Raw genomic sequence first — 12260 nt, 5'->3', positions numbered from 1 at the left:
ACTCAACCATCCTTAGGGTGTAACAGTGATACTAAAACGTTTTTTTTAAATTGGATAAAAATTATGACCTGTAATGTATAGGGTCCACAAGCTAAAAACACCATTTTTCGTACAATCAGGGGCCATAATTCAGGAAGTTACGATCCGATATGCTCGAATATCGAAAGCAACAGAGATTTTTGGGTTATAAACTTACATGTACATTTCAAGTTTCATCAATATCAGAAGAAGATTGTGACCTCTAGAGGGTCCACAACCTTGATATACCATATTTTTACACTATTTGAGAACGAGGGACGGCCATTTTGTCTGTCAGATTCGGGTCGATTTTCACGAAATTTGAACGCAACCATCCTTAGGGTGTAATGATGATATACTAAAACGTTTTTTTAAATCGGATAAAAATCATGACCTCTATAGGGTCCACAAGCTAAAAACAAATTTTTTCGTACAATCAGGGGACATAATTCAGGAAGTTACAGTCCTATACATGCCAATATCGAAAGGAACCAAGATCTTAGGGAGATAAAGCTATATTTCAAGTTTTGTTGAAATTGGATAAAAATTGTGACCTGTAGAAAGTCCACAAACAATTGTGGACGGACGGACGGACAGGGGAGACGACAATATACGTCCACATGAAAATGTGGGCGTAAAAAAATTAATTTAAGCTCTTGTGCCTTGATTGTAAGTGTTTACAGGGAAATGGGCTTTCCTACATGTATCTACATGTAGCAGATCTTTTTTGCCATCTTTTCCTGGATATGTACTCCATTCTCAACAAAAACACCTTCTTATAATTCCAAAATATAAATCATTTGGATACAGATAGTTCGTTTACATTGTGCCTGTTACATGTATGTGGAATTTGTTACCCCTGAATATTAAATTACCATCAAGCCTAGAAACGTTCAAAACTAAAGCTCATCTATTTACGACCTATTATGGCACCTAGACTTGCAGCACCATGAGCATGTATACTATTACTAGCATATAAATGTACATACATACATGTACATGTATTATTATTAATAAAATGAAATTTGTATATTGGAAGCCAGTGTACATGTATACTATAAACTCTTTAAAATTAGGCAATTGTAGACCTACACCAATCTGATTAAAAGTTTTTGATACACAACCATTTGTCAGATTTTCAAATTTTCGATTACAGACTTAATCTGGTCGCTTGGCAGGTGACATCACAGGAACTACAGATCTTATCACTGTATTCACATGCTGATGTGGATCGCCACTGTATAGAGCCGCGTTTCTCAACCTGGGGTGACAAGGGGGGAATGGCTCGCGTCCAGGGGGTGAATGACCACACTCCCAGTAACTTCAAAAATGGTCATATAACGGTTGTGGAGTCCTATGAGAGGTGAAGTTGCATTTCAAGATTTCACTTGTCAACTTTTTCTCAATTTCAATTTGAATTGATGATCGTGCTCGATCCAGGCAGCCTAGGCTTCGATCTCGCGATCCGCTCATCAGTGGTTGCCATGGTGATAGCTAGTTTACTTGGCTGTGTGAGTGGAAAACGGCGCAGGTGTCCATTGTCATTGTATGGCTAGCTCATTCAACAGACGAGTCCCCAATTTAGTTTCATTTTGAATTTTTATACATGCTTTTGATTCCATGTGATTTTGATTCAAAATCATGCCTCCAAAGAAGCGTAAATACCAAGAAGAGTATGTATCGTTCGGGTTCAAATCGATAACAGGCGCGGATGGCGTCGAGAAGCCTCAGTGTATCATCTGTGGTGAGGTTTTGATCAATAAAAGTCTGAAACCCTCAACATTACGGAATCACCTACAATCTCTGCACGCGGGGAATCGCAATGACACCAAAGAGATGATGTTACAAAAGAAGGCCTGTTTCGAAGCATCTGGGACATTCGCGAAATTTGGTTTCGCGACCCCAAAGTAGCCACTTCTTGAAGCCTTGTATAATGTTGCGTACTGAATTGCACGTTCTAAGAAACTCCACACCATTGGCAAAACTTTGGAGAAACCATGTGCTCTGGAAATGAACAAATCAAGAACAGTCCGTATAAATTTAGTATGCAGCTTGATGAGTCAATAGACTGTGCAATTTAAGTCAGTTGTTGGTGTGAGTGCGCTATTATTACACGGACAATATTAAAGAGGAGTTCCTATTCTGTGAGCCACTGATGACCACAACAAAGGCAGAAGATGTCTTTCGACTCGTACGAGGGTTCCAAACGACCATGATATTCCCATTGACCATTTCGGGTCGAGTTGCACTGACGGGGCACCAGCTATGTTGGGAAATAGATCAGGATTTGCTGCATTAGTTCGCCATGAAGTTCCACATGTAACTGTGACACACTGTGTTCTGCATCGCCAGGCATTGGCTTCAAAAAGCTACCTGATGAGCTGAAGAATGTACTAGCAACAGTGGTTTCAGTTGTAAACTTCATCCGTGGAAGAGCATTGAATCACCGACTGTTCATGGCACTGTGTAACGAAATGGGCAGCGAATATGAAGTACTTCTTTTTCATACTGAAGTAAGATGGTTATCTCGGGGTCGCGTGTTGAATCGAGTACTTGAACTGAAGGCGGAGATAGAAGAATTTCTGAGAGAAAGGAACAGATTTTTGTATGAAAAATTCACCAAGGCAACCTTTGTCTTCAAACTGGTTAATTTGGCCGACGTCTTCACTCTGCTGAACGAACTGAATACATCATTGCAAGGTAGGGGCATGATCATATTCGATGCTAATGAGAAGATCAATGCATTCAAAAGTAAGCTGGGTCTGTGGAAGCGACGCGCATCTCGAGGAAATTTCGCAAACTTTCCGACTTTGGACAACCTCACCGAGCAACAGGAGGACCCTGATGATGTCCCTGAACAGTTGAAGGCAGACATCTGCACTATTCGTCATGGACGATGACAATGTACTCAAGGACGAGCTAATAGTTCAAGTTGAAGGATATGTTGAAGAACGCATTCCAAACAATGTCTATCGAGGCTTTTGGTGTAGTACAGAGGTCGGGACAAGGATTCGCTAACATAGCGTCGCTGGCTATTTCCAGTGTTATGCCGTTCGTTAAAACATACCTTTGTGAATCTGAATTTTCAACGCTGGTTGGGATAAAAAACAAATACCAGAACAGACTGAATGTCCGAAATGACATGAGATTAGCGCTCTCAAAAACTGTCCCGAGAATAAAAAAAATCGTTTGTGACCATCACCAGGAGCAAATTTCGCACTGAACTGGAAACAACGTATTTTCATTAAAATATAAATTTGGTGATTATTGAATCTCAACTTCGATCCGTATTCATTCCATATTCAATGTCAATGTGGTTAGGGGGTGCAGGCCCGTGCAAGGATCTGCGGTTCATGTCGAATGGCTTCTATAGAAAAAGGCCATTTTCAAGTTCTACTCATGTATTAAAGTTTATTCAGCAACACTATTGTTTTTGTTCGGATTATTATTCTTATTATTATTATTTTTCCATTTGAGCATATCTCAGAAACTACTTGTCGGATCGATTCGATGTCTTTGGTTTTACTGGGAAAGTGGGTTTGACTTAAATTTTAAAGCTATTTCCAATTTTCTGCGACAATGCGAAATGTCCGAAATCACCGAAGTTGTCGTTTTTCGATATTTTGCCGTAATGTTATCAATAATTGTCGGATTCTAATATTTGATACATTTTGACATAGCCAGAGACAAGGCACATAGATAAGGTTCTTTGGATTTTTTATTTTCGACGAATCTTCGGAGATATTAGGTGCCAAATTTTGAAAATTAAAATTTTTACGAAAAACTTTTTTATTAATGAATATTTTTATGTTCTTTAAATGGCATTTAGTAACTGGATAGAGTAACAACAAAACACATACTTATGGAAAACAGCTACTAGTGTATTTAAGGCGTCGTTTCGTTGAGTATTCTCTCAACGTTATCAAGCTAATACAGTAAAACAGGTATGAGGCAAATATATATAGACAAAATACAACAACATAACCGAAACCATACATAGCAACAACATGATCAAAGGCCTACACCAACACTTATTAAGATATTTTTATGTGGTATTTTATCAAGGGTTAAAGGGTCATCTGATTTGACAAAATGTCAACATTTTTTGTCACCGTATTTTTCCTTGGCCCCCATTGGCTAATTCAGTTTTTCAGTCCTGGATTAATTATTTATTGTTCGATTTGTATAAAGTTCATATGTTCCGCGGTCCAAAATGTCATTTTTTTTGTTACCGGTACTTTTTCCTTTCGGCAACAGAAGTAACATAAATTTAGCAAAAACTGCAATTTTGAGAGTTCGGTACCACTTTTTGAAAGCAAATATTATTTTTTTCAAATCTGGTATGACTGAAAGGGTTTGCCCTGTTAATGCGCAAAAATCATCGCGCTCAGTTTTTTTAATTTTTACTTCGTTTTCGGATCATTTTGATTTAAAGGTGAAAAAAGGTGAAAAAATGAGCTATTCACAACCCATTCAGGCTTTTCAAATTTTAAAATATTTCTTCGCAACTTTCATAAACTAGTAGCAATAATCCATACGAAGAGAATGTACAAATGTATGTGAAAATTAATTTGTAATATGAACAGTTGCCGAGAAATGGGCAATTTTGTATGAGTAACTTTTTACGCTAGTTTGCCTGTATAAGAGTCAATTATTATTCGATTTTCATAAAAGTGACACCATTTGATGCGTAATGTCAATTTTAACAAGGTTAAACCAATTTAACATTTTCAATGTCACCGGAAATGACGTAATTTGGGCAAAAATTGTATTTATAACCTTCAAAACCAGTAATTTATTCAAATGAGTCTTATTTGTTATTTGTTTAAAATTTTGATATTTGATTCAAATCAATTAATAGAATGAACCCAAACGATCATATAGATATCACAAAATGGTTTCTAACTTGTTCAGTTGCGGAGAAATACATATGTAGACGATTTTCAACAGGTAACTTTTCAAGGTTTTTGGTCCATAAAAGTGTCAATTATTATTCGATTTTCATAAAATTCCCCGTGTGTGATACCTAATGCCATTTACGATTTCATACAAGTAATTTAACACTTTTACTGTTATCCGAAGTAACGTCATTGTGGCAAAAGCTGTATTTTTAGCCTTCAAAACAGATATTTTATTCAAATGAGTCGGATTTGTATTGTTTTTAAAATTATGATATTTGATTCCAATCAACAAATGGAATGAGCCCACACGATCATACAAATACCAAAAAATGGTTTCTAACTTGTACGGTTGCAGAGAAATAGACGATTTTCTACAAGTCACTTTCAAGGATTTTGGTCTAAAGTGGCAAATATTATTCGATTTACATAAAATTTTCACCATGTGATGCCTTATGCTATTTCTGATTTCATGAAACTAATTTAACATTTTCATTATCACCGGAAGTAATGTAATGTTGCCAGGACCACTTACATGTAATGAATGTATACAATGAATTGATATTGCCGGATTTGGTTGATTCTGCGTACATTTTATGTGATGTGTGCAATGCTTAAATGGAAACCTGTTTAATGGTTTCATCGGTACCGGAAGTGACATATGTTCAAGGGTAACGGGGCACCGGTGAAACCCGTCATTACTGCATCGCAGTTCTAGTTACCTTGTTGTGCTTGTTGTTTTTATTAAATATCCTTTACCTTTTACATTATTTTTGTTACTGTTATTTTAATCCATGTTGATGGTTTCACTATGAATTTGTATATATTGACCTCAAGTTTACTAAATGTCATTGTGCTTGATAATGATAAGAGGATACTTGTCGAAACGTCGTGCTTTTAGAATAAAACTAGTGATTGTATCCCATAACAACTGTGTTCTGTTCCTCTGAAACGCCTGGAAGATTGCCTGAAATGGCTGGAAATCACATTTCCGGGCTCCAATTTCTAAAAATTTCCTGGGTAGGTCCTCGATGGGCCTCGCGCCTACGGCACTCGCGGTGACCGGCTTTGCCGGCCTCGGCTCCACGTTCAGTAACCTCCTCAAAACTCTGGGGATAAATGGGTCAGTTGAGAATTCATTTAGGGGTGAGCGGTGAGAAAAGGTTAAGAAACATGGGTAAAGAGGCTTCAATTAACATGCTGGCTGGACTATAAATAAAACACTACAATGTACATGTATACAATGTATGGCAATCGGAGATATCACTTCAGTGGAAGTAGACGTTAAAGAACAAAGACAACAACAATATACTTTACTGAAGTTTTCGGAATATGGCGGTGTAACATGATTCACAATTTTGTAAAAAAAAATATAAGTTTGTGTCGCCTTCGTCTCTCCTGTAGTGTGATAAAACTGGTTTCCTCATATACATGTAAAAGTCTGTGGCTGGTACCCCTAACTGGCTAACAGCACGATTTTGAAAAGTCAGCCCGAAATGCTTGTGTTCGAAGACTTCCTTTACTGCAGTGTTGTCTAGTGAAAGTTTCAGCAAAATTGGGTCCTTTTATATACATGTACATGTAGTACATGTTGATAGTGTAAGTGTTTTAGTTTTCAGTGGATTGAAAGAGACAAGTCAAGTCTTTGCCCAAGTAATGATTGGGTCATAGATTCTCAAATACAAGCTGGTATCATCTGCAAATAATATAACATTGGAATTAAGGGTTTCAACAATATCATTTATATATAAGGAAGAGGAGTAGTCCAAGGACAGAGCCTGTGGAATACCAGCTGGGACAGTCACAGAAGACGACGAGGTACATGTACTGTACATGTAGTATGTACATGTAGGCCTACCACTAACAATCACAATTTGGCTCCTATTAGTTCTATTGGTTAAAGTTACGTTCCCAGAAAAGTATTTATCGGGTGGTTATTTCCAATAAAAGTATGGCAATTTTTATACATGAAAAGTAGAAATATCCAATCTTACTACAAAAATACTGGATTCCCTGAAAAACACCCATACTGGATTCCCTGAAAAACACTCATAGAGCGCAAACAGGACAAAAATGTATGGGTTTCCCTAATCGATAGCCTGATGATTAGGAGTGTCTGCACACGTGACGTCGAAGGTTGCACACGGAGATTGAGCGCTTCATGTACATGTTGATAAACTTTATGAAGAATTACACGTACATGTACGACACTTTCTGAGATAAAAATCACGGAAAAAGACGCTGGCAGTGGATAATCCGAAAATTTAATTAGGCTTTGATATTTGTAATAAATTGTCAGCTATTAAAGACAACATCGTCTTGTGTATGCAATGAATTTTTCTCCGACTTCGCTTCTGTTGCTAGGTATCGAGAGAATACATGTAAGTCAAGTGACACAAACATGACCTCTTTTTATTGATTTTTTATAGCCAGGGTATTCCTCGACAATTGCAATGTTTTGAGAAGGATCTGAAGCAAAATTATGATAAATTTATTAGTTTGAATATGTTTTTAGTCCAAATATATCATCAAATCACCCAGTTTGTACCCAGGAATGTATCTTTAATTAACTTCTAAACAAGTCAAGCAGATCTTCCCTTATCCCCAAGTGTTGCCCCAAGCTTTAAATATAGTCCGGCGTGTAAGATCTGTCAAAAGCCTTGCTACATGTAATATCACAGAAGACTGCCCTCATGTACATGTACTGCCCTTCATCAATGGCTTGACAAAAGAAATGTATAAGAACAACAAGCTAACAGTGAGGCTGATGTCGCCCCGGTGAAATCCGAAAATAAATACATTGTAGGTGACACATATTAATTAATTTATCTTTTTCAAAAGTAATGAGTAATCAAACAGATTGTGTACATGTACATGTACATGTATGATTAGTCTAAGCATAAAATGTTCACGATTAAACTCATTCAAGGTTTTGAAGTACATGTACCTGGTAGTGAAACTACATGTATACACTAAGTTTCAATAACTCTCTATCAGTTAGAATCAAATTATTTTGTCCTAAAGCGACAACCAATGAAATTGCTTAGATCTGCTAAGCTTTAGCGGGAAATATTAATCATTGAACTCAGTCAAGACATTCGCCTAATGAAAGAACATCTATACCGAACCTCAATTAAAAGCAGAGTTGTTATGTTCCAAAGTCTTGACCAATCGAATTGCTTATCGCTACTTAGTCTAGGCAGAAAATTTTCATCATCGAACTGCCTATATTGAAACCAATCTGATTAAACAAAGATCTTATTTCATTTCATCTGATTAAACAAAGATCTTATTTCATTTCATCTGATTAAACAAAGATCTTATTTCATTTCATCTGATAATTTGATTGATTTCATGCCCATGATGTCAAATCAAAAATAAAATCATTATCATTTCGTTACCATTTGTTTTTCATATCTTAAGGATACCAAAATATGATCTAATTTATAGGTAAAATTTATCAAAAGTGGGTCTTAAACTTTGTAACCTTAAATTTCTTTTTAAAAAAAAATAGTAATCCTGAAGATAGCAACACTTTCTGATTGAGATTAATTTGGAGTGACATTATATCTGGAATAATTCTTTTCTACCAAAATTTTTGGAATTTTGAAAAAAGGCCATCTTCATATTGGTTGCAACTCATATAATAATGTAATACCGGCATGAATGTATATCAACTGATTTTACATTCAATCGTTTCTGTTTTTACTGTAATTTCTAATATCAGTTACATGTACATGTATGTTCTGCAAAATATGCCAGGGGATGTGGTCATAACGGCCCTATGCCATAACGACCTAAAACAGGTTTGGTCAAAACGGCACTACTTTAGTTATAATTTAAACGGCCAAACAGTTTGGTTATATAACGTCCAAAAAATTTAGTCGTAACGGCCAAACATTTTTAATGTAATGCGTGGTCCCCCCTTGTCAGCGATGCAGGACGGAGGGCCTGACAAGGACGGCTGTCTAGTCCCTCGGATTTCGAAAAACCAAGGTCCCGTATATACATTGGAATGCACGTAAAAGATCCCTTGGCAGTTGGAATCGATATAAGAGTAGGCGATAGTGCCACTGCCCGGGCAAAATTTCCTTCATAGCACACTGTATGGTGTATGCCCGTCTTCATTAGCCCAGTTTAAGAGCAGAACAGTAGGATGTTAAACCCCATTTCATTTCATTTCATTTAATGTAATAAAAAAACAATTTACATGTATTTAAACAAAACATGGATGTGATGCTACATTTATATAAACCATGTGTCCTGAAGAATTTGTCAGTGGAAAAATTGCCCATAATAGCACAAGCCAACCCGGAAAATTACATGCTGTAAATTGCCTGTAAAGTGTAATTGTAATTCAAAGAAAAGAGGTGAGTAGTACTAATTAATCAACTGATTGGATAATCCCTAATTAGGTACTTCACACCCTCTGATCTGATTAGATAATATACGAGATAAACATTAATCATTTATTTTTTATCTATTAAAAGTAAAAAAAAAAATGGACATCTCCAATCCATTCAGAGAAAATCCTGAGAACCTAATCAGAGCAGCTGCGTTAGCAAATTTCTAAGTTATTTATTTTGTTGAAGTTATAATTACAAATTACAACATTGTGTTAAAATATTACAAAATTTGTAATATTACAAAATTCATTTTCGGTTAAGCTATATTTACATATAAAAGCTATATTTACAAATTCATTTTATAGGTAAATGAAGATGCAATACCTGATTTTTTACGTGCCGATATAAAAGTTCAACCACAAAACAGTTGGCTTTGCTTGCTAAATCCGGCCAATGGGTTATTGATGGGACTTTTATCAACTTTATCTATACACTGTAAATTATGTATTTAGATATTTTATTGTAAGTTTTATACAATGTATTATTACGTATGTGAAATATTATAGTTTGTATTATGTTTAGGGCCGTTATGTCTACAAACCTATGCCAGAAGTCTCAATCGAATGGCAATCTCAACCATCTAGTGGCAATCTCAACCATCTAGTTATTCCAGTCTACACCGACAGTATTTATTGTGCATGCTCTCCAGAAAACAATATGGCATTAGCCTATATGGCATCACCGTTTGACATGACATTTGGACTATGTCTAGCCTCGTTCTTTGAGTCCCTTGTTACAAATGGTGCTGAAAACGCATTAAGGTACACGATTCGTGCACAAATGGTAAAATGTTTATTTTATCTTAAATAGTGGATATCAGAAGCCCATCTTTTCGCGGTAAAATCACAACATCAATGTTAATTTGAATTGACAAATAATTTGTGTTTTCAATTTCGAAGACTTTCGGATGATATTGAGGTAGAGACTTAGCTACTTTAATTCAATAATTGGGTTCTCAAATGGGCTCAAATGAATACCAGTAGGCTACATGCTGAGATCTTTTGTGCAGTCTACTTGCTCAAAATGGGGATAAATGCCACAAAGTGGCAACCTTCACCCGGTTTTATAGTTAGTTTTACGGTAGGGTCTATTGTTTTTGCAATGAATAATAATTTAATCTATGATGAATATAAATATTTTTGGGCCGTTTCACCAAACGTTTGGCCGATTTACATGTTTAGCCGTCTGGAGCAGCTAACTGAATCACACACAAACTGGCAGAAAAATCTATCTGAAGAACTAAACACTTGAAAATTATGCATGCAGAAGTTGTCCGAGAAAATGGCCGACAGCGACAGCTACAGTACATGTATGATCTTCATAACGATGTCGATAGCAAAATTTTGCCCCAATTTGATGGATAAAAAACACTGCTTGTGCAATTGAGTGTCACTTAAAACATTATATTGGTATCTTGTAATTTGTAAAACAAGAATTACATGGACAAAATTTACTTGTCGTTTAGTTTAAAGTCAGAACCTGCATTCTTTTAGAAATGTAGCCTACCGTTTCTTCATTCATATGCAATGTGAATTCAAAGTACCGTACCGTCTTTTTTTGTAAAGACCACATTATTGGGAAACTGGGTGTTGATGATAACTAAACTATAGGCCGACATCTGGGCTAGCTATTCTTAAAAAAATAACAATGAATAGATGTAGGAAATTTGTTAAACTCGGGCCTACAGTCTACTCTACAGTTGGTGAACATCAACGAATAACCGACTCGGCTAGCAGATCAAACTCCAATCAATCAATAATATTACCAGGAATAAATAATCAGCTACATAGGATGCTTGTCGTATATTAACCTTTCTACTGGCCTAATACACGCCGATTTATTCCAGCAATATTACTCACATTGGTATGTAGGCCTATATACGATTACGAGTATCGGTACATGTTCATTATAATATATGAATGTAATGGATGACTGTCTGGTGATCACCTGTCAAAACATAACACTGGGGCTAGAACAATAATCTTTGCTAAACTTTACACATCTTTCCTTAGTTGGTCCGAGGGGCCTGTTGTTCATATAAACTCAAAAATACCATAGATACTTACACTCAATATTCCTTATTCTCCCTCCGATATCCGTGTAAAGATTATGTAGGCTATTGAAAGCAATGATTCCTCATGATAAGAGGATTCAAAGCCTTTCAACGCAATATTCCATAGACTGGTGTTCAATGCCGTCAATGGTGAAAAATGGCGAAACACAAGAAAGTATCCATTAATACTAGGCTATATCATGATTAAAACACTTAAATGCAAATAAATTCCATAAGTTTATCCTCAGTGTGGCAAAGTCAGCTAACAATTGATGTCTTTATTTATATTGATCCTTTGTAAATAATCCATAGTAAACGCAATCCAAAAGAAACAACATAACACTAAAAACACACAGCAACTGTAAAATTCACACTCTGGCTGTATCACCCCTGCGTAGAAATCAATGCTTACATCCCTCCCCAATCAATTTCTAGCCAATTAAATACCAAGATTCCCGAGCACAGCCAATCAGAAGCAAGATATTTATTTGATTGATGTACAAGGTTTACGATGCCCAGCACATTTGGTTGAGGGTGTTAAAAGACAAACATTCACTGAAAAGCTGTAGAAGCTACAGATAACTTAGATAAAGAAAAATACACTCAAGCAGATGTGTTTTTAGTCAACCGTTCACTATTATAAAGACAAATACAAAAGGTATAGACAAAGAGAATTCTTGTAATACAATAATTACATATACATCACATTTCACCAAAAGTTTACTGATGTTATTATTATTAGCCTACTACTAATGTAATTTACTACTTAAATCATTAATGATACTGGTAGGCCCTACCCACATGTAGGCTGCATGCAGGACCTACATCATTTATTCATTAAAAACAAGATTGAAACCCAGGGAAGGCTTGAATAAAAAATGACGA

The 12260-nt window shown here is 36.0% G+C and overlaps 1 protein-coding gene across 5 annotated transcripts in view; it reads right to left on the bottom strand.

Moving 5' to 3' along the window:
- Positions 1-11758, bottom strand: part of LOC126829621 (roundabout homolog 1) — a 174950-nt gene extending 163192 nt beyond the window's left edge. For all 5 annotated transcript variants that reach the window (XM_050559568.1, XM_050559570.1, XM_050559569.1 and 2 more), the window contains exon 1: positions 11389-11758. The gene's annotated coding sequence lies outside the window, so the exon portion shown is untranslated. The remainder of the gene's footprint in view (positions 1-11388) is intronic.
- Between the last annotated feature and the right edge of the window lie 502 nt (positions 11759-12260).

Source organism: Patella vulgata, chromosome 8, assembly GCF_932274485.2.
Source record: "Patella vulgata chromosome 8, xgPatVulg1.2, whole genome shotgun sequence".
Lineage (NCBI taxonomy): Eukaryota > Metazoa > Mollusca > Gastropoda > Patellidae > Patella > Patella vulgata.
Note: the sequence above shows the minus strand (reverse complement) of the source record. Positions and strands in the feature narration are given on the sequence as shown.